The 21,584-nt window shown below is 44.8% G+C and overlaps 1 long non-coding RNA gene across 1 annotated transcript in view; it reads left to right on the forward strand.

Moving 5' to 3' along the window:
- The window catches only part of LOC115937026 (uncharacterized), a 199,008-nt gene that overhangs the window by 66,423 nt on the left and 111,001 nt on the right, over nt 1-21,584 (forward strand). The window contains exon 3 of the long non-coding RNA XR_014148987.1: nt 7,660-7,719. This is a non-coding gene — a long non-coding RNA (uncharacterized LOC115937026). The remainder of the gene's footprint in view (nt 1-7,659; nt 7,720-21,584) is intronic.

Consider the following 21,584-nt stretch of genomic DNA (forward strand, 5'->3'; position numbering starts at 1 on the left):
GTTGAATCATTACAATGCACTCTTAAAACTAGTAGAACACTGTTGTTAGCTATACTGGAATTAAAGTTTTTTTAAAAAAAGAAAAATAAGATTGTCTTCATGAAAATTCAGAAACTAGAATATATTTATATGTATAAATTTACTTTTAAACATATTTAAAAGTATAAGTCACCCTGATCTTCCCACCAGATATAATCACTTTATAAATGTAGGTAGATATTCATATACATATAATTTCATAAATTATTTATATATGGTTTATATATAATCATATCATATAAAATTATATACAAAATATAATTTCAAGTCTGTATAATTATGGAATATTATGTATTTACTGTTTTAAGAATTTTTTCCTATCATTTAAATATAAATGTATATACCTCCTTTTGTAAACCTCATTTTATTGGCTGTATAATATTCCATTCTATATTCACAATGGTGAGTTTTTTCATTTAAAAATTACCTTTTGGTATAAAATCATAGGTTGTACTGTTCCTACCTGCAGAAGCGTCGTGCAACTATAAGAAGATATTTGTTAGATCAATTGCTAAAAAAAAATCCACAGAATCTGGCCCAAAATAAATACCATGTTCACCCACTCTCATCCAAAACTAGAAAGAGTTAACATATGTGCTGTTACCATAAGCACAAGTGTGGGAAGGAAAGCCGTTCTCCTTCTTAACTGTTTTTAAATCACGCCCATAATGCGGCTGGAAGCGAATGTCAGGCCAAGATAGAAGTACGCCTATATTGTAATGAATACAGCAATAGGATTACAAACTTGGAACACAAATCTGAAAGGGCAGGAAGAGATTCGGTTAGACCACCGTCTATCTATGTAGACCATTCAACAATAACAGTGTTGTCATTTGCTAATTAAAGGCAAAGAATCTCTTCTCCACTTTGTAAAACATATTTCATTCATATCCATTATATAAAACCCTGTAACTTCAAAGGAAAAATTATATGAATGTTTCTGGTTTGGATTGTGAACTCTGATTTTACAGAATGACTAAGCCGTTTTGAGTTCATAAATATCTCTCTCTTACTTAGTTGTGTCCACAATAGACGGATCTACCATCATACCATTTGTTGGCTTTGCTGATCTCCTGACTTCCAGAATTAGGAGGGCTGCTGTCTAGACCTCCTGACATTTGTGAGGCCCAGGCTGTGATCTTTCTGGCCTGCAGGACTGCTCCTATCAAGAAGCACCGTCCCCATTCAGGCTCCGGAGACACATTTAATCCTGGTGCTGTTTGCCGACAGACTTTAAAAAGCTGTCCCGAGAATACATCTCTGCCAGTAGTTTAGTATGTCAAAGCGAGGACAAGAATTTTGCTCTATTCTTAAAATGCAACTATTTGTGCATTGGGAATATTGGCCGACGAGAAGGAAAGCTGAAGGTCAGAAAAACAACTAGGCTACTCATGTTGGAGCTTAGCTCATGCACTGCATGGGATTCTGGAAGGGCCGGTGCAGGTGGGAACTGTAGGGCAAGCACACCCCTTGCCCTATGGTATACACTGTAGGGTAGCTGTTTTGTGACTTCGTGAGATATGAAGACCCCTCATACTTGGGGGTACAGATGAGAAATTGAGAAATGTGTAAGCTAGAAGAATTCTTTGTTTATTTAAAAATTGTTTACATTATTTTTTTTCCTGGGAAAGTAATAAAATCCTTAATAGGAGTGTGTTTGGGGTCCTTGCTGAGAGGAATAGGCATGAAGAATATAGGTAAATAGAGATTGGACCTGGTGAGGTTGGAATGTTCTACAGGATTTGGTCCTGAACACTCGAAGTATGCTTTTATTAAAAAAAAAAAAAAGAAAAAAAAGAAAAGGTACTTAGTATCCTTGTATTGTCCATGACCCAGGCAGAGAAGGTCACAGAAGGTGAGTGCAAGTTCGATGTTGGGCAGGGTGACTGCACAGTGACCTGCGTGTCCCACCAGCCCTGCTGCAGGGCCACTCCAGAGGGTTGACTCAGAACTCCTCAGTGTGAGTAAAGAAAACCGAGGAAAGATAACTTATGGCATGTGCTTTGAGATTCCCTTAAATAGAAAAGACTGGCAGCTTGAATTTTCTCATCATGTTCGCTATTTTCCGTGTGTCTCACTGAATGCACGGGAAACACGGACCTACAGAAATGTCTGGAAGAGATTTGGGTGTGAGCACGACATGCAGCTTATCACAAAGTCCTGAATTGCTCCCTAATGACGCCCACACCTCAGAATGATTGCAAGGTCAAGTGAGGTAAGCCTAGAAACACACCTTTCCCCCACCTGGCGCTCCTCACTGGCCTCCTGTCAAGGTTCATTTCCTTCCCCAGCATGGCAGTTTGACCAAAGAAGTAGCTTATTAAGTAATACCCCCCAGGTAATAATTCCCTTTAGATGCATTATAAATTATGATTTATACATAATCTTAATTGTAAACTGAACATTGCATTAAATTTTAACTTTGAATAAAACTAAAATTAATTAAATTCCTCAATCTCCACTGAGTAGATTTTGAAAGCACCCAGAGTGAGGATCTGGCAATTAAATGTTTACGATGGATACTGTACCAGGGGATAATGGAGAATTGGCTATTATGAGCTGTGCTGACTAAATTATCTGCACCAGCCCATTGGTTCAGAAGTCACAGGGAGCTGTTACCATGCTGGGGTTGGACGAACATTGAACTGCCACACATAGTGTTTGGAGGTAGCACATACATAAATAACTTAAAAAAAATCAAGTCTAACTGGGTTTTGATAAAATCTGGCATGATGAATCAAAATTATTTGCTGAAGTTATTTAGATCATAATAGCTCCACATCTATTTTCCTTGAGATGACAACTATTCTGAGGGCTATGTTGGACAGCCTGCTTTTAGTTTCCAAAAGATGGACGTAAAAGGGCATGGGTGCCTAGATGGAGAGGATGGGCTGGGGGCGTGTGGGGGTGTGTGTGTGCAGTAACACGATGCAGTGATACGTTAGAAAGAAGGGCAGATCTAGAACAGGATCAAACTTCCCGTGGAACACACTGCAAGAGAGAGCACAGACAGAATGCTACCCCAGCCAGACACGGTGATTGAAGGGCCCTTGAGTGCACTGAGCATGGAAATGGAGGGTAGAGTGCACAGCAGATGGGCTCGCCCACCATCCTGGGACCCTTCCTAGAAGGTTGAAGAGGAGCTGGCCGAATGATTTGCCCTCCCCCACGGCACCCCCAGCCCCCCACCTGCTGTGTACGGTGTGCACAGCCTCTGCCTGATGGCCTGATGTGGTGCAGCCAGCCCTGGTCTGCGACGCTCCAGGCCTGTGACACCTCGGTGGGGCTGCCGTTCGACTAGAGAGGGAGGAAGTCAGGAATGTCACTAAAGCCATGTCTCAGCCTCATTTAGGGGCTCGTGCTGCTAGCTGAGTTAATCAGCGTATACACAGAAAATGCTCTGAGAGTTTTCACTGTAAAAGATTCAGGCCTTTTCCAAGCCTAAACTCCTTTGAAAATTGATGTCAGAACCTAACACATTTAAATATCTACTTGGACTGGAAATATTTTATTATTATTTAAAATGCTTGGGAAGTCATCATGTTAGAGTTCATATTTCTTACAAGAAGAAAGAAGGAAAGCAATTAGCATTTTGTAGCCCTCTATTATTTTTTAGGTCTTGTGCTCAGCAATTTTGAATATGTGACTTTTTATGTCAGAGGGATGGGTGGTGGGGTCAGAGGTGATTTTAGGGACCCAGCTCACTCTTAATGTTGATTCCCAGATTCCTGTTGAAGACTTAGGGGGAATTTGAGAAACCCCAGGGCAACAGAGTTAGCAGTTGTGGTGTATGAGGAATTCCCAGAACGGATGGTAAATCTCTGCCTTAGTGGGTAGAGAGGGGCACCAGCAAAGAACAACAGGTCCAACCGGAGGAACAAGGTAGAGGTGATGATTGGTCGGGGAGGGAGGGAGCTTTAGGTGGCAGAAGGGGTATCCGTTGAGTTGGACCTTTTAACAAGAATCAAGGGTGTTCCAGAAAAGAGCACGGAGGTCAGGGCGAAGGCAGGGTTAGCGTATGGGGTGTTTGGGCGGTAAGATGGAGCCCAATGGGGCAGAGCCTAGGCTCGGGACTGGGCCATGCTTGGAAGGGTCCTGTGTCCTCCTGTAACCTGACTCTTCAGTGTTGCAGCAGATGGCAGCTGGCTGGAAGGGTCTGGAGAATCAGAATCTGGTTTCCCAACACTTGCTCAGAAAGCACTCTGGGGAAGAATCCACAAACTTCCCTGGACTTTGTAATTGCTCCGGACAGACAGAACTCGGAGTCCCAGGAAGTAAAGGAGAAGAGCAACTTTATTTCATGTTGGGAGACAGTTTTTAGAGCAGAGTATTTTGTATTCGTTGTCTTCATTACACAGATGAGTCCTATAGCATTCGCTGGGCACATACTGACTGTGTGTTCAGTGCCGTGTAGTGTGTAGCAGGAGAGGGGTGCAGCTGCCAAGGAGAAGTTTCCAAGTGAATGATTGCCTAAGCCCATCCCAGGCAGTGGGGGGAGGGGCTCTGTGGCGCTGACTTGGGGCAAATTGGTGTGGGCTGTAATTGGGGGAGGCCTCATGGAAGGAACAGGGGTTCGACTGGCATTGCAATGTCACTAAGTTTGGGTGGGTGAAGGGAGGAGCAGAAGCATCCCACGGGAGGGGAAGCCCCAGAAACATGATTTTGGGTATGAGGTTTTGCAATGGGAACAGTAGATTTGGAGATCAGCCTTACTGGAAGAGGATAAATTGAGTGAAGCATGGCTGGGAGGGAGATGGAATGGGGGAGGATATCGATATTTAGATGGTTGCAGAGCTAGGTAGATGAGGGCGGGGGTCACAAGCACAAATGCAGTCAAGGGAGTACATCCTGACTCTGAGTTCATCGCGACATGACCAGTAGCAGGAGGGCGGCAGGGCGTCCGGAAGCCTGCCGTGGGTCACACACAGTGCAGGGCAGGCCCAGAGACGCCAGACTCCTGGTTGTAACATAGTGCTGGGAAAACACAACTTTGTGGTGGTGGTGGTCATTGGACTTTGAGTCTGTCAACTCTTTTTTTTTTTTTTTTTTCGGGACGGGAGATACTTTTAATATTGTCTACCTTCTCAGGAAATGAAGGCAAAGTAGTTTTAGGAAGTTAGCCAGATACTAAATCAAGAGGGGGAGCGGAAGCAGTTAGTCAGGGGGGAGGTGATTTCTGAACTCTACCACGCCCGGACGCAGGGACAGGGGTCTGGTGTAGCACCGGGTGACGGGTATGTGAGGGACTCTGTGGGGGAGAGAAATGTCAGGGTTAGATTGAGGCAGGAAGGGAAGAATCCACGAGAGCCCCATGTCCTTCACACACAGAGAAGGGCTGGCTTCCTGTCCAGTGCCGCTGTGTCCCCAGCATTCGGTGATGTGGGCCCAGACAGCAGGTGATGGCAGTGCTCACACTCAGGGTTTTGAAGTCTTACCATCTCCCATTTCCTAAGCCCGAAATTATAAAACCAGAATAGTTTTACAAATAAGTGCTGGAATGTAAAAAATCAAAACAAAACCAAAAAATTCACCTTTTCTTATTTTATTGCATTTGTTAGTATTAATAATGTTACTGTTATTTGTACCTTTTCTTACTTTTCTTTTTTGCATTTTCTTTGTTACTATTAATACTCCTGCCGTCGTGCACACAGGTACACAGTCTGAAGTTGGTTCATCTCCAGCAGCTGTGGTGACGAGAGAGAGAAAGGAGGAGCACAAGTCCAATGAAGTCAAATGGTTGTTCCAGCCGAAAAACAAAACATTGTTGTGATTATTAAAAATAGAATCCTGACATAAAAATGCAAGGATTTTACAAATCCATACACTTTTTATTAAATCATCAAAGAAAAACTTCCCCGAGCTCACAAAAGATTTCTGAAATGCTGGGAATGGGGGCGGGGTATAAATAGATGTGAGGGAGACATGAATTCAAAGATGGTTCTAGGCATGCTGACAGTATGGTAAACAAATGAGCAGTTGCCTTCATGACACAAACACTGGGACTCGGCTAGTTTTGATTTCTAGCTCTGATTCTGTGTGACTGTGCCACCAAAATTAAGATTTCTCACTTTACATCTCACCATTCTTGATGGGGCCAGAGCTGGTACAACATTACATTCCGTCTAGAACGATTTCCCCTTGAAGCAAAACTGCAGCATCTCATATGGCAACATAGTGTTGTATTCATGACTGCCTTTTCTTTCCTCCTTTCTTTTCTCTTCCTTCCTTTCTTTCTTTCTTTCTTTTTTTTGTAAGCAGAAAAATAATGTGGTTTGATGCAATGGCCCGACACAATAGGAGCTAATGAACAGAGCGTGTTGCACTCGAGAGACTGCAGTTCAATTACTAGTGGTGCCAATCAAGTCAGAAATATTAACCATGGTAACCGCAGATTTCCAGCTCTGTAGATGCATCAGGGAGGCAGTTGCTCTTTGGTAATCACTGGGGTCCTGGGAAGGAGAAGGGCTTGGAGTGACAAAGCACCACTGAGCTGGTGAATGCCGCCTTCACAAAGATGGGCATTGAGGGATACTGCTCTGAGAAGTCCTGCTGCGGAAGCCCACGGCTTTATTCCCGGAGAACTTGCAGGAGTCCAGGAGGGAAGGTACAATAGCAAAGAGATATGTATTTAGGAGGAGCTGAATAGGACAAGAAGAAAAAGTTATGTGCTGTGGGTCGTTCATTACTACAATGACCTGAATTCATTAGGATTCGGGGGCTGTGAGTTATGTGCAGGGTAAGGTAGGTGTTAGGGATTGAATTGTCCCTTCAAAAGTCGTATGTTGGGGTCCTAAACCCCAGGACCTCAGATTGTGATCTCATTTGGAAGTAGGGTCATGGTAGGCATTCCTCGTTAAGATGAGGTCATACTGGATGGATCCACCTACGCCAGTCTGGCTAGTGTCCATCTAAAAAGGGGAAATGTAGACACAGACACGCTCACAGGGTGAATGTCATGAACATCAAGACCAAGATTGGGTTGGTGCATCTGCAAGCCAAGGGACAGCAGAGATGGCCAGCAGAGCACCGGCAGCTTGGAGGATGGGATGGAACAGATTCTTCCTCCCAGCCCTCGGAAGTCACACCCCACCCTGCCCAGACCTTGATCTTGGACTCCTGGCCTCAGACCTGCAGAAGATACTTTTCTACTGTGGAAGCCATTCAGTTTGTTGGGCTTTGTTACAGCAGCCCTAGTGAACTAGGACGGCCCAGAGCTATTGAATCAGGAGCTCTGGGGGTAAAGCCCTGGAATCCCATGTTTGAACAACCTGTCAGGAGATTCTTCTTCGCATTCCAGTTTGAGATGTACCCTTCTAAATCCTAAGTTGCCATTACAACAATCTAGGGATGTTTTCTATAAAAAGACTTTTGGACTCCCTTCCTCACAGTCCTCATACTCTCTCCACCCTGCACACACGCACCCAGATTGGTTGAATTAGAATCTCACAGACATTTCTTGGATTAGGTTCTGAATCCTAGGGCCCAGGTTTTCTTATGGTGTGTTTGGTGCTTTTCCATTTGGAAGAGAATTGCTTTTCCAGTAAGAATCCTTACTTTTGCCTAGTGTTTCCCTGTTTGTAACATACTTTAACATGAATTTCCTTATTTGCCTCCTTGTAGGTCCTGACCCACTGGTGGGGAAGAGTGAAAGGGAGATTGCATCTGCTCAGGGGTCCCTCGGTGAGTCAGGTGTGGGACACAGGCCTGGGCAAGGCTCCATCGTCCAGTTCCCTGGTGGGTGCTCAAGGATGCCCTGGGCTCTGGCAGAGTCACATGAGTTTGGTTTGCAGTAGAGAATCTTGTGATACTTACTCATCTAATGCTTGCTCATTTGTTTGGTTGGCTTTTTTGGGAAGAGAATCCTAAAACTCCCAACCCTTCATGGCCTCTGTCTCTCTAAAACCTTCAGGACAGCACCTGATTTCCTGACTGGGTCCTTTACAGTATACCCCAGCTCCCTCCACCAGGCTCATTTTCCACCAGTCCCTGTGCCCTCCCCCCCCCCCACTCATGCTTTGTCATTATCTGTAATGACAGTAAAGACATCAGCTAGCATAGCCCTTAACCATAGTGCTCTAAGCTCTTCTCAGACATCAGTGTGCAGACAAGTTCCTTCGGATCAGGTTCCAGTGTAGTGTCTGAAGTGGACCCAAGATGCTGCATTTCTAATGAGCTCCCAGGGGCCACCAGTGGTGCATGGATCACACTTTAAGGAACAGGCACTTAGCATGTATTCACTTACTTAATCCTTATAACAACCTTTGAGGTTGGTGCTATTGTCCATACTATTCAGATGGGGAAGCCGAGGCACAGGATAGTGAAGTGGCTGGCCTTAGGTCACAGAACAAGGGAGTGAGGGAGCTGGGATTTGAGCTTAGGAGGTCTGGCTCTCAGGTCCATTTTCTTGTCCATTTGCCCGTGCTGCTTTGCAAACAGGCTTGACAGACTCCGTGGCTTCCCAGCACCATGCCGTGCAGGTTAATCAACCTCTCCCTCCCTCAGTGTTCTCATCTGTGAAGTGGGGCTGTGACAATATCTACCTCATAGGGTTGTTATGGGAATCAAATAGGACAATCTGTGAGCCTTACTTCTGCGTCTCCTTCTCCACCTCCTCCTCATTATTTTTATTAAGTGATTAATAATGTGGACTGAAATTCTACTGACTGTTCAAGCTGCCCCTGTAAGACTCCTGCAAGACCTGGTGTGCTGCTGAAAGTCTCTGCATGTCAGTTTCCTCCTCTGGAAAGGGCATCATCATGATTTCTTCCTCATAGAGTGATCTTGTGAAGGGTGAACTAGATAAGACATGCACAAGCTCTTTGTGTAAGGCAGGCATGCCGGAAGGTGTTAAAAATGTCAGTGTTTTCATTCAGTGAACACACCTCTTTCATCCACATCCACACATTCTTATTCAGTTAGTCCTCTAAGCGCTTTCACATGAATCATCTTATTTCATCCTCATAAGAGTCTTGTGAAACACTGATTTATTTCTGCCGTACCGATGAGAGAATGGAGTCACGTGGTCGATGGGACCTGCTCGGTACCGTGCGGTCCATTATTGGTGGAATAGAATCGAAAGCCCCAACCAGGTTCATTGGTTCCTCTTTCCACGTGGTCATGGCATGACCTTCGCAGTGACTGAGCCCCCAGATGCAGGACAAGAAGAGCACGCACATGTGTGAACTTTATCGAGTTTTTCTGCGACTCAGCTACTTATCTACTCCCTTAGTTCTGAGCTTGTTTGTTGTTTCCTTAAATCCCTTTTTATTACATCTTTATGTTTCTGTCTCTCTTTTCATGAAGCTTTGTCCTTGCCCTCTGACTGGCCCTTTTCGTGACAGCCCTTGGTCGTATGGCTCGGGTAGAGCAGCCATGTCCAGCTCTGGTCACCAGTCTGTCTCCGTTTAGATGGTCCCTGAGAGCCAAGTCCCCAGAGGCAAAATGCTGCGGTCAGAAGGGGATATGGAGCAATCCTCGTCCCTGGTAGAATGGTTGAACTCACTTACCCCTTCATCGTCTGTGAAATAGGGGTAGGAGTGATTGATACAGATTGTAAAATTGAGTCCAGATTGATTTCAGGGCAGCGTGCATCCTTGTTCCCTGCAGTGCTCTGAGATGCACTAGCATGAGGGGTGGAGGCCAGTGTTTCCTTAAGTAACTGGGAACCTTTCCCGAGATTGGGGTCTAACTGACAGATAGTCATTTTAGAGTTGGGAAATGTGGTTCTCCCCAAAGTATTACATGGCCTATGCAAGCATTATTTGTAAAAATTTAGTGAATTTATATTAATTTTATTTTCACATCAACAAGGATTTATCATAAGCTTGTGATGTACTTATAAATAGGACAGACCTTTTGGGATTAAGGGGACCAGAACACACATGCATGCGCACACACACATCTCTTAATCATGAACTCAAGGAGATTTGCTTCCAGCTTGGAGACCTTACAAATGATATAATTAGGAAATATTTGTGCTATTTCCCAGTTAAGAACCCAGTGGAAAGTATGGTCAAATGCTGGATGATTTGTTGTCAGCCAGAAGTACTGTTTTTGTCCCTCTATTTGAAGGGAGATGGAATTTTCACATTATTGGTGTGGAGATCTGGTTTTCTAGAATGGAAGTGGTGATATTGTGGAAAGAATATTGGACTTGCAGGCCAAAGACTTGCATTCCAATTTTTGGTTTCGTATTTGTTCACAGTAGGATCTTAAGCAAGTTAATTAACCTCTCTGAACCCAATTTGCTCATCTGTAGGATGGAGTTAATAATAATCTACTTTCAGGATTGCTGAGTAGAAGAAATACAATAGACATGAGCGTATTCTGTAAACACAGAAGTGCTGTGTTCATTAACGAGTTATTGTTACAACAGTGTTCACATCACAACTAACCTGAACGTCCAGATGTGGGATATGATGTGGAGTGCAGAGGGGAAGGAACGGACCTGTCCGCTGTCCCCATTGCTGTTGCTAATGAGCCGCCAGGTCTGAAGTGGGAGAGCGAGGGTTCCTGCGGCTGACATGTAGACAGTGCAGCCTTGGGGAGTGGTGTAGACCAGTGGCATTAAAGGTATTTGCAGTGCTGTGCAGCCATCACCATCATTTCCTTCCAGAATCTTCCATCACCTCAAGTGTGCAACCCATACCTGTTCAGGAGTCACTCCCTGTTTCTCCCTCCCGCTTGCCCCTGACAACCACAAATCTGCTTTCTGTGTCTGTGCATTTGCCCATTCTGGACATTTCATATAGATGGAATCCTACAATACAGGGCCTTTTGTGTCTGGCTTCTTCCACCAGACATGATTTCCAGGTTCTTTCATGGTGTGGCTTGTGTCAGTGCTTCATTCCTTTTAAGTCTGAGGAATAGTCCATCATCTGTGTATGTCACAGTTTGCTTATTGGTCCCGTAGTTGATGGACAGTTGGGCTCTCCCTACCTTTTGGCTCTTGCGGACAGTGCTGCTGTGAACTTTGCCACCCAAGTGTTTGTTTGGATCTTATCTGCTCCTGCCTCCCCTACTTCCTTCTCCATATGGCCAAAATCATCTTGTAGAAGATAAATCCGATCTTCTCACCTCTTCTTTCAACCTTCAGATACGACTGAACCTCTGTAATGTGGTCTGCAGGCCCTGCGTGTTCTGGCTTTGCCCACTCCAGCCACTCGGCACTTCTCAGTCCTGGATACAGCATGCATCTGCTGCTGCTAGTCAGTCCCGTAGCTTTTTCAGCCCAGCCTGTAGAGCTCCTCTGGACTCCTCTTTACCAAGCTTACTCTCAGGTGAACTGCAGATTTCAGCCGAAGTCTTGCTTTCCAGGGACACCTTTAGTGACTTCCAGACTGAGTCCAGCCCCGTGTTCTGTATTCTCTCACACTCTGCCCTCGTCCTTTGTAGCCTGTCTCACAATTGCAATTATGGTGGTTAATTGTGGATCCCCGAAAAATGTAAGACCCATGAGGGATGGTACAGAGTTCTCTTGCATGCACTGTCAATCCAGCCCTGAGCACATTTCTCAACATGTGGTAGGTACTCCACATTAATTTGTCCAGTGTTGAAGGTGTCCAGTCCCCGGTAATAGGGACACACATCGCGGTCTCTGCCCTCCCTCCCTGCTGCTCAGCACTTCCTGTTGTTTGCACAGTGTGGGGCAGAAACAGGGAGGCCCCTTTGTCCTGCAAAGAATTTGGGGAATGTGCATCATTTCCTGTGAGGTCCATGTAGATGGCAGCGTTCCCCATGCTCCTGATAGCTGCAAGGTGAGAGGTGCAGTCTTTTTCTGAGAGACTGGAAAATAAAATGCAGGTGCCATGTGGGAAAATTGCTTTCATCTGGTCCGTGACTGTTTTCTGTTAAATAGAGGAACTGCAACCCAAGCAAAAGTTGAGAATGGATGATGGCTGAAATTTATTAAACCCTGGGCCAGTGTTCATACATTTGAGATGATGTCAGAGCCATGAAGACAGAGTCACTTAATCTCCTACAGAGACTGAGTAAAGTTAGTGCCCTGTGGAGGAGCACTTACAGTAATTTCCTCCTACACACGTGGGGCAAGTGGGGTCCAGTCGTTCCTGCCAGGATGACAGCGATGGTAACCATGCTGTGCAGGCTGCAGGCATGGAGGCTGGGGGGGCTGCACCCCTGGGTGGGGTGCACGGACACTCCACTGCAAGTGAACCACCGCGGTGCTGACACAGGACAGGAAGGGCTTCACAACTCCGCCAGTGGCTTGAGGTGGGGTCAGCGGTGGGAAGAGCAAGCGAGGCCCACCTAGACAGGTTCTGGCTCCAGTGACCTTTGGATCCTTCTGACTCTTTTCCAGCTCGCAAGGCATATGGAAAGTCTTAATGAGGAGATTGCTTTGTTAGGCACTTTTTTTTCCCCATTAAAAGATTTTTTGTGAGGAAATTTGATGATAAAGCATTCATCATCCTACAAAATAATGGCCACCCCCATTGAGCATGCCCCTGTGCCAGGCACTGGGCCGTGTTCCTTACATGCATCGTTGCTTCTGAGTCCCCTCAGTGACCTCCCAGGTGGGCGTCCTGATGAACCCATTGTATAGGATTGGACCAGAACTTGGAGAGATTAAGTAACTTGTCCAAGAGTATTTAGCTAATAAGTGACAGAGGTGGGATTCTTGCCCAGTTTTTTAAAATCCAGGGCACTTGCTCTTAACCATTACAGTGAATTGACACTATTTTGGAGGTTTGGGACAAGTTCAGGACTCTTTTAGGATTCAGTCCTATGCAGAAGAAAGTGGTAATACATGATGAACTGGAGACATCTGTCATCAGTGTCCCTGGGGGACCCACAGTGGATTTCTTCGGAGTCATGCATAGGCAGGTGTGCTCATGTGTGGGGACACACACACACACACACACACACACACACTCCCCAAAAACAAAGGCAAAAGCAAAGACAGGCAGATGAACCACAAGCCTCCTGGGGTAGTGCCCTTCTGCCTGGCGTACGGGGCCCGCTGACTTGGTTCAGGTTGTTGGGGTTGGAATCGTGTGACCAAACTAAGCATGCAGTCTTCCTTTTGGACTCTGATCTGGAATTGTGTTGCTGGATCAGTGCTACGTTGACTTAGGGCATTATCCCTTTGACAGTATCAGAAAGGGGTCATTTGCTTCCACGTGTTCCTTTATATATACGGCCTCCTGACAAGATACTGGAGACCGTGCTGTGACTCACAGGGAAGTGATATAGTTCAGGGCTTAGGATGATAAGCTCTTGGGACAACTGTCTGGTTCAAATCCCAGTTGTGCTGCATGTCCCCATGTGACATGGGACTAGTTACTCAAACAATCTGTACTTTCCTTTTCTCTTCCAGAAAGCGCAGGTAATGATGGTACCTTCCTGTGCAGGTTAATTTTATGTGTTAGCTTGGCTCAGCCCTGGTGCCCAGATGCTGGAGGTCTTTTCTAGATGAGATTCACATTTCAATCCATAGACTTTGAGTGAAGCAAATGACTCTCTGATGTGAGGGGCCTCGATAGAAAGACTGATCTTCCCTGGGCAAGAAGGAATTCTGCCAGCAGATAGTCTTCAGACTCAACCTGCAACATCAACTGCTCCCTGGGTGTATACCCCACAGATTTTGGACCTGCCAGCCCTTATAATTACATGAGCCAATTCCTTAAAATATGTCTCTCTCTAATAATCATGGGATATTATTATACATACACGTATACTGAAGGTTCTGTTTCTCTGGAGAAGCCTGCCTACTATAATACTACACTCCCTCATTGGGTTGCTGTTTGGAGGATTAGATGCGTTATTACATATGAAGCTCATAGAGTGGTGCCTGGCACAGAGGAAGAGGTCAACATTTGAGCAATTACATAAAATCGAGTCCTGACTAATGCGGTCTGCATGCACACTCTGCAGGGGCGAGGCACTGGGCAGGACATGGTGTTGATGAAGGCACCTTGCCCTCAAGAATAGGACAGTCCAGTGGGAGAACAGGCATGCATTCTGGCAATTGAAATACACGGAGGAGAAAAAGAGAAAGAGGTGTCCTAATTGTGTCCTGACTCTCAGACACCTTGACCTGCTGCTCAAGGTTGGTGCCTTTATTAGGTCCTTCTAGTGTCACAAGGAGGGGTGAGTTTAAGGTTATGTCAGGTCAGTCTCCCAAATGTGAGACTGGCTTTTGTGCTGGGAAACTGATTCTTTTTTAGTACTAGGGTTACAAAAGGCAAAGCTACAAGTGAATCTGGAACACTAGGCCATGGTTCAGGTCAAGAGCAAATGTTTTCATAGCAGGTATATGCACCCATTGATAGATTGGCACAGGTTAATTAGAAAGGCAGCTCCTGTCCTTGGAAAACCCGGGGCCTAGGGAGGGATATTCCTACCTGAACAGCAATTCCAGTACCAGCCTCACTGGAGTGGAGATTAGTGCTGGGGAAATGGGAGCACAGAGGAGGGAATGACTGAGCTGACCGGAAGCAAGGAAGGCGTCCTAGGTTCTGTGGGTAAATGGTAGTCTGAGGAGAAGGTGGGGGGCAGAAAGCCTCCCAGAAAGAGGCAGAGCCTGAGCCAGGCCTTGCTTGGCATGGAGGAAGCACTGGGATGTTTGGTGGGCTGCAGAAGGTCTCTGTGTCCTGGGAGCAGTGGGACGAGTAGGAGTAACGAGGGAAGTGAGACCTGCTCAGCCTCTGCAAAGCCCCTTTGTAAGAAACCCGTGTGCAGGGTGCATGATCCACGTCGAATCTGAGAAAGTAGCGGCACAGTTGCTGAAGAGCTGCTTTTGCTCTAGCCCACATCCTTTACTGAATTGGAAGATAATTTATGCCATCATCCAGAGTAGGAATCCCGGTTCTTCTGAGACGAAAGCATTGCCATATTCTCTCTCCCAGCTCCTTTAACACCCAGCATGGTGCTCTGCATGCAATTCATTTTTATAGAAATGAATTAAACTGTAAACCTTTGCTTTTCAGCTCATTCAATCCAATCAGTCAGTGTTTGGTGATTGTTGACAGAAATGCAATCAAAGAATTTCAGATCTAAAAGGACCCTTGGATACCTACTATTCATCTAGCGCATTATAGAGATGAAGACACTAGGGCCTTGAGCTGTTATGTAAGTTGCCCCCAAATTACCAAGTGGCATGGCTTTTCAGGTAAAGGCCACCCAACTTGTTACAGTCTAAGAAACAGAATGGGTCCAGAGGATTTGCATATGTCTTCAGATGTGGTCTAGTCACTTGTTTGTGGCAGTCTTCTCTGTTACTTAGAGAGTGGTGCTGGTAAGATAAAGGTTGTTGGTCTAGTTCCGTTATGGGCGAGTTGTCTGGCATCTGCCCCTTGGTGATGGACTGCACTGCTCACGCGCTCCTAACCTGAAAGGTCGACGGTGGGAGTGCAGCTGGATCAGGGCAGAGTCACCCTTCGGTATTTAGTGGGCATTTTCCAGAACTGTGTGAGTTGCTGGGGTTTAAAGGGTGTCAGAAGGATGAATCAGACATGGTTGTTGCCATCTTGAAATTCGAAGTCCATTGGCAAAGTAGCATAAGCACAAGAAACAGGATAAGAAAAGAGTAAAATAACTACAGAAGGCAGTTTCAGAATGGCCCAGCTTCCAGGTTCTTGCCCTCATGATGGTAGGCCATTGTCTCTGTAACCTCAGCCAGGGCTCAGTTTTGCTCGTTCTCCACTTAGATCAGAACCATTTGGTACCCTTGCAATAATTTACCATTAAAAAGAGAATGAATTGAGGTTTCCATCCTGAAAAATCAAGGAGGAAACATCAGAAAAGACCAGGAAGCATTATTTGCCAGTCAGTGAAGTTGGAAATTCTGCACAAGGGAATGTCGTTAGGGCGTGCTTCAGAATTCCTCAAGGTGGACTGCATTTTCTACAGAGAAAAAAGGAGAGCAGGAAAACGCTAGTTTGTGATACTGTTTCTCCCCGGTGGAATAAACACTGGGGCCAAATTGATTTTGGATGGAAAATCCTTTTGGAAATTGACAGGTGATTTTACCTTTCTACTGAATCTCTTAGAAGCAGAAAAATCTTGCTTCTTGGTAATCTGGGTTGGGTGTATGTTACCAAGGACATCCAAAAAGAGCCACCTCCTCGTAACAGGACCCATGGCAGTTCTGCATAGGAAAAAAAGGTGTTCATACACCTGCCTCACTAGAGTGATCCTTACAGGACCACATGGTTTGTTATGTGTAAGTTCCCATAAGAAACTTAGCAGAATTAGACGCAGAACCAACCCAGATCACAAAAAGATAGTCATAAGCACCTCCTCTAAAATGAAGTCCTTTCAAGACGACCCACTCAAAGGAATCTTTGTATCACCTGCAATTCTTTGCCCAGGCTGTAGCACACAGTAAGCGCATACTGAATGCCTAAGGAATGAATGGGAAGAATGCATGATGATGGTAAAAAGGAGACATGGGGGTGCCTGGGAGGCTCAGTCTGTTAAGTGTCTGCCTTCGGCTTGGGTCATGATCCCAAGCCCCGATCGGGCTCCTTGCTCAGCGGGGAGCCTGCTTCTCTCTCTCCTCCCCACTCATGCTCTCTCTCTCTCCCTCTCTGTCTCTCTCTCAAATAAATAAAATAAAAAGGAGACATAGAAACACATCTAGTGTCTTTGGCTCTATATGAACATGCATAAATAATTAAGAAAATGACTGGAGTTACAGATTTAGGAAATAACTGCTCAGGGTAATATTTCTGCACGGATGTATTGAGATTACACTTTCCAGGCTGGAATGCCATCTAATGTGGCCCTCACAACAGAGTAGACACTTAAGCTCCCATGTTGTAGAAACTGAGTGACTGCCATGGATGGTTGCCCGAAGAAACACGTGTTCATTGATTGAAACAATGATGCTGCTCTGGTGGGGATGTTGATGGGCGGCGGGCTGTGTGTGTGTAGGGCAGAGGGCATATGGGAAATCTCTGGGCCTTCCTCTCAATCTTGCTGTGATGCAGAACTGATCTACAAAATAAAGTGTTTATTAAAAAAATATAGTGAAAAATATAGTGAGTGAATACATGAGTGACCTGTGCAAGGTGATAGAGTAGATGGAACTTGGTTCTTCGGATTTCTGGTTAGTACCCTGATTTAAGGTCACTCCTGATTTAAGGCAAAACAGGAATGTGTTTCTGATCGACAACCCGCCCCTCTTGGTTTTGGTCATGGAATCACTAGTTGAAGGCTACCACAGACTATACATATTCTGTATCTGCATTCTGTGGGCTGTTTGTCCACACGTGCATATCTCTGTCGCCCTCGCTAGCGCGTGGCTTTCTGGAAGGCAAGGCTAAGCTACCTGCCCCTTCCTCTGTGCTTCCTTTTGCCTTGTGTTTGCCTCTCCTGTCACACTGGATCATGAGCAGGCGCTTGTCTCTGTCTCTCTCAGCGCATTATGATCTTCTCACAGCCTGAGGCCGTGTCGTACTCAACCTTCTGTGCCCTCTTCCGGCACGGTGCTTTGTGTATAATAAGTGCTTGAAAGTTGTTTACTGTAGAATAACTATGACCATTTAACTGCCTTTGTCTGTCACATATAAAATAGATTCCAATTAAATTCTTTTTGATGATGGTAATAGCAATAAGTAACAATACCAGAAATTCTTGTCCTTTCGTCATGCCCTCAAACAAAAGATCACTTAATTGTATGAAGGAAGCTGTTCCTTTGGAAACTGCAAAGAAATGCTTCACTTGTGTCATAAAATACTTTGGGTGCTGGTGACTCAGTCACTCAATGTGGGATGAAGGTAGTACTTAATGGGTGAAAGAAGTGAAATTAATGATTTGCATTCCATCTGGCTAGTGTTTCTAACCTGATTCAGGGAACATTTTCTTTTGCTCACCATTTTGAACCACATCCCTTCAGAAGGCTAAATCCCAGTTTTTGACCTGGTGTTTATTGTGTCATATCTGGTGAGCAAAATATCATGAACGTGTCTGAAGTTATTGCCTAATGTAAGAGAAGGGGCCAGTGATAGCAAACTTAATAAGGTCTGGTTCCTCATGAGAGACTATGGACTCTGAGAAACAAACTGAGGATTCTAGAGGGGAGGGGGGTGGGGGGATGGGTTAGCCTGGTGATGGGTATTAAGGAGGGCACGTACTGCATGGAGCACTGGGTGTTATATGCAAACAATGAATCATGGAACACTCCATCAAAAACTAACGATGTAATGTATGGTGATTAACATAACAATAAAAAATTAAAAAAAAAATAAGGTCTGGTTCCTACTGAGTAGAAATCTTAGGTTGTAGTCCAAGAATTGGAGGTTTTCTCAAGGTGGAGGTCCACCAAAGTAAAGACCACGAATCAGAACTAGATATCAAGTCAATACAAAGTCCAGTGAATTTCCCGGTGGTGTTAATAAACCAAGACAGATAAGGGGGAAGATCAGGCCAATCTTTGTAAGTAAAATTTCAGAGAGAAAAAGTAGTATTAGACACATCAGGTGGGATATTTGCTTCAAAAATAGAGGTTAATTGATAAGCCAAAAGATTAGGAAGGATGTCCTTACATGAGAAGATTAAATAATGTTCACTGAAAAAAGGTATGTTTAATTTCAGAGAGTCCAATTTTTGGAAATAATTTTAGGACTGGGTTGAAGAGTAACTTCAATAACTTCCTGACCAGCTCTTTATTCCTTTTTTTTTTTCCCCCAAAAAAGTTTCGTCTTAATCGAGTTGGAACAATCCTTGTGGAATTTGTCTGAGGTTCTGTAAATCGCTAACATTCCATATTGCCATGTCTTATAAACACATAAAAGGCTATTGTTGCACAGAGTTAGGTTTTTAATAATTTTTCAACTCCTTTACCTCTGGAGTCCACTTAAAGCCATCCTCTGTTGGGAAGCCATTCGCAAGTATCAGAGCTTTTTATGAGAACAAAGAGGTAGTCTTTCTTGCAGAGAACAATTCTACACTGGCAGAGAGCTGTGCTAGATGACCTAATAGGTCTTTTCTATCTCTAATTTCTGTGATTCTATGAAAATCATCACCCACTATAAGAACCAGATGTTGGCTGGTAGACAATGGCTGTGAGGATCCATCTTCCCCCGTCAGCCCCTTTCCGACGTGTAGGTTGCCACCTCCCCCCCACCCCCCACTTCTCTGCTCTGTGGCAGCTGATGAGATATTTATATCCTTCTTCCTCAGCCTGCCAATTATAATTATCAATATCTGCACTGATAAAAAAAGAGGCATCATCAGAGTTGTGCATAGTATGTGATAAGCCAAGTTTGAGTGAACACAAGAATAGTTTCTTCCAATTATGAACAAAAGAGAGGTGCATTTGGTGGCAGGGCTCCCATCTTGGCTGTGCTCATGTGGCCACAAGAGAGACCTCCCGCCTCCCTTAGAGCACCTTCATGGACAGACAGCGAGGTGGAGATGCCCCTGTGAGCAGCTATTGCTTGAGACAATGTCGTCTGTACTGTATGGAGTTAGAGCATTGCTTTAAATATAATAAACAAAAGTGAAATCTTACACGAGGCAGCACAGCTTAGTAATTGCTGTTTGGAGCTCACGTCTCTGTAGTGATTTGCTCAGCATTTCATCTCCAGCTGCAGCACAATTTTTGCCAAATATAGATAAATGAAGTTAAAGTTATTGGCAACCACTAGTTCTGTGTCCCTGTTTTGAGTTTATAGATTTCATAGGAATGGCATTACTTTATTTCTGCAGCAGACAATTGTTCTTCTGAAGCGAGAACTTTTTCCATGGTCTGGTCTGTAGGGCATTTTGACAGAGGCAGGAAATTTTATCAGAGAGATATATGGCCGCTGGAGTAAGATTTCTGTTTGGGCTATGGATCAGTTGAAAATTTGAAATGGGGGGGGGAAGACAGACTCTCAACCCAACCAACATATTGTAAAGGTTTCTAAACCTTCTCAGAATTTGAATAGAGCATCTGCAGATGCCCCTTTCGTCGTGGACTGCCTTCCAGCAGCCATGACTCCATCCTCATTGATGGCTTCCCGAGACTCCCCTTCAGAAAGAAGCAGCCACCATCATCTGAAAACAGTGTTTTTGGCTCTAGTCTTTTACTTCTGGTGAAATTTGAGGCTGTAGAATTTCCTGTTAGATGAGTGGGAATCACAGCCCTGGGAAGTAAAGGTGGTCTTAGAGATGGCTTCAACTTGATGTAGGGTACAACTCCCTTCTCTAGCGGGTGGTGGATGGGCCCTGCCCTCTCCAGTCACCTGCGGACGGACGCACAGCTGAGCCTCCCAAGAGGATTTCACTGTCATGATCTACTCTCACTATTGGGGTGAAATATTTATTTGGCACTTTTTTGGTAGAGGTCAGCGGTCAGCCACATGCCTCCTGTCGGCGTTCTCTTCTGCATCCAAAAGACGTCAGTTCCCTCAGTCATCTTACTGCGGCTTTGTTTTAGGCTCCTTACTACTCTGGTGACTTTACTGCTTTGGAGAACATAGTTTCTAGAATCTTACATAAAATAGGCTGAGGAGACATATTTTGGAAGGACTCTACCATGTGAGTCCAGGTCAATTCCATTTACACACACGTACACACAGTCTGACCCTAAGTGAGTGACGGCTATTCTTCTGTCTTCTACTAACAGTACCAGGAGCTCTAAGTTACTTAATTTGAATATGAAGAAACTAGTGGTTGCCAATAACTGACTCACAGATCTGGCCTCTCTGCCTTTCTAGGACCCAGGACAAATGGTTATTTCCTTAATGTCCTTCAGAGGTGTAAGAACAGAATTCCTAAAGGTCCTTTCCTCCTCTAGGGAAAGGTTTCTTCATGTCTTAGCCATTAACTGGCCTGACACTGCTTGGATTCTTACAGTTAATTTCCTGTCCCTGCACAGGTCACTTGTACTCAGAGCAGGGTCACCCCCACGCCTCTCCGCATGCTGTGCCCTGTGCCTGAGATGTGGGAAGAGTCACCGTTAGTCTCCCTCTCTCCTCCTCTGCTCTCTTTCACTTCCTCCTTATTTTCTTTTCCGTGAGTGATTTAAGCCCATTTAAAAGATTCATAAAATTCAGCAATGAGAAAATAATTTAAATATTCTAAAACCTATCCTTTCCAATTCATACAGTATTGTGGATCACCTCTGTTGGAAATCACTTTAGGAAACACCTTTCCTGTTTATTTTCTTTCTACCAAATCTCAGTTTGGTGCAACCCCACTTTTCCCGATCCCATTGCCCCGACGGAGTTGGGAAAACCATCGTGTGTGGCCTGTGGAAGCTCCATCATCACACTTGTCACACTGTATTATAAATACACTTTTTTACACAGCTCCTTCCCTCCAAACTGGGTAATGACCACTTTCAAATCATTTTTACGTTCTAACTCCTAGCACACGAGTGCCTGATGTGAAGACGGTCCTCAGCAAATGTTTACTGAATGAGTGAAGGTGTTAACAATGAAGATGATTTTGGGGAATAGCACCAAAATAAAGGGAGCACCTCTGAATGAAGCTTAAAAATGAGAGAAGGATGCTTTCCTGACTGTCTCTGGCATGTAGAGACGTCTGCTCCTCCTGTGGCTGTTTGGCCCAGTAGCTCAGCCTGAGCAGCCTTG

Source organism: Leptonychotes weddellii, chromosome 10, assembly GCF_054177405.1.
Source record: "Leptonychotes weddellii isolate Sample4059 chromosome 10, ASM5417740v2, whole genome shotgun sequence".
In the NCBI taxonomy this organism is placed as follows: domain Eukaryota; kingdom Metazoa; phylum Chordata; class Mammalia; order Carnivora; family Phocidae; genus Leptonychotes; species Leptonychotes weddellii.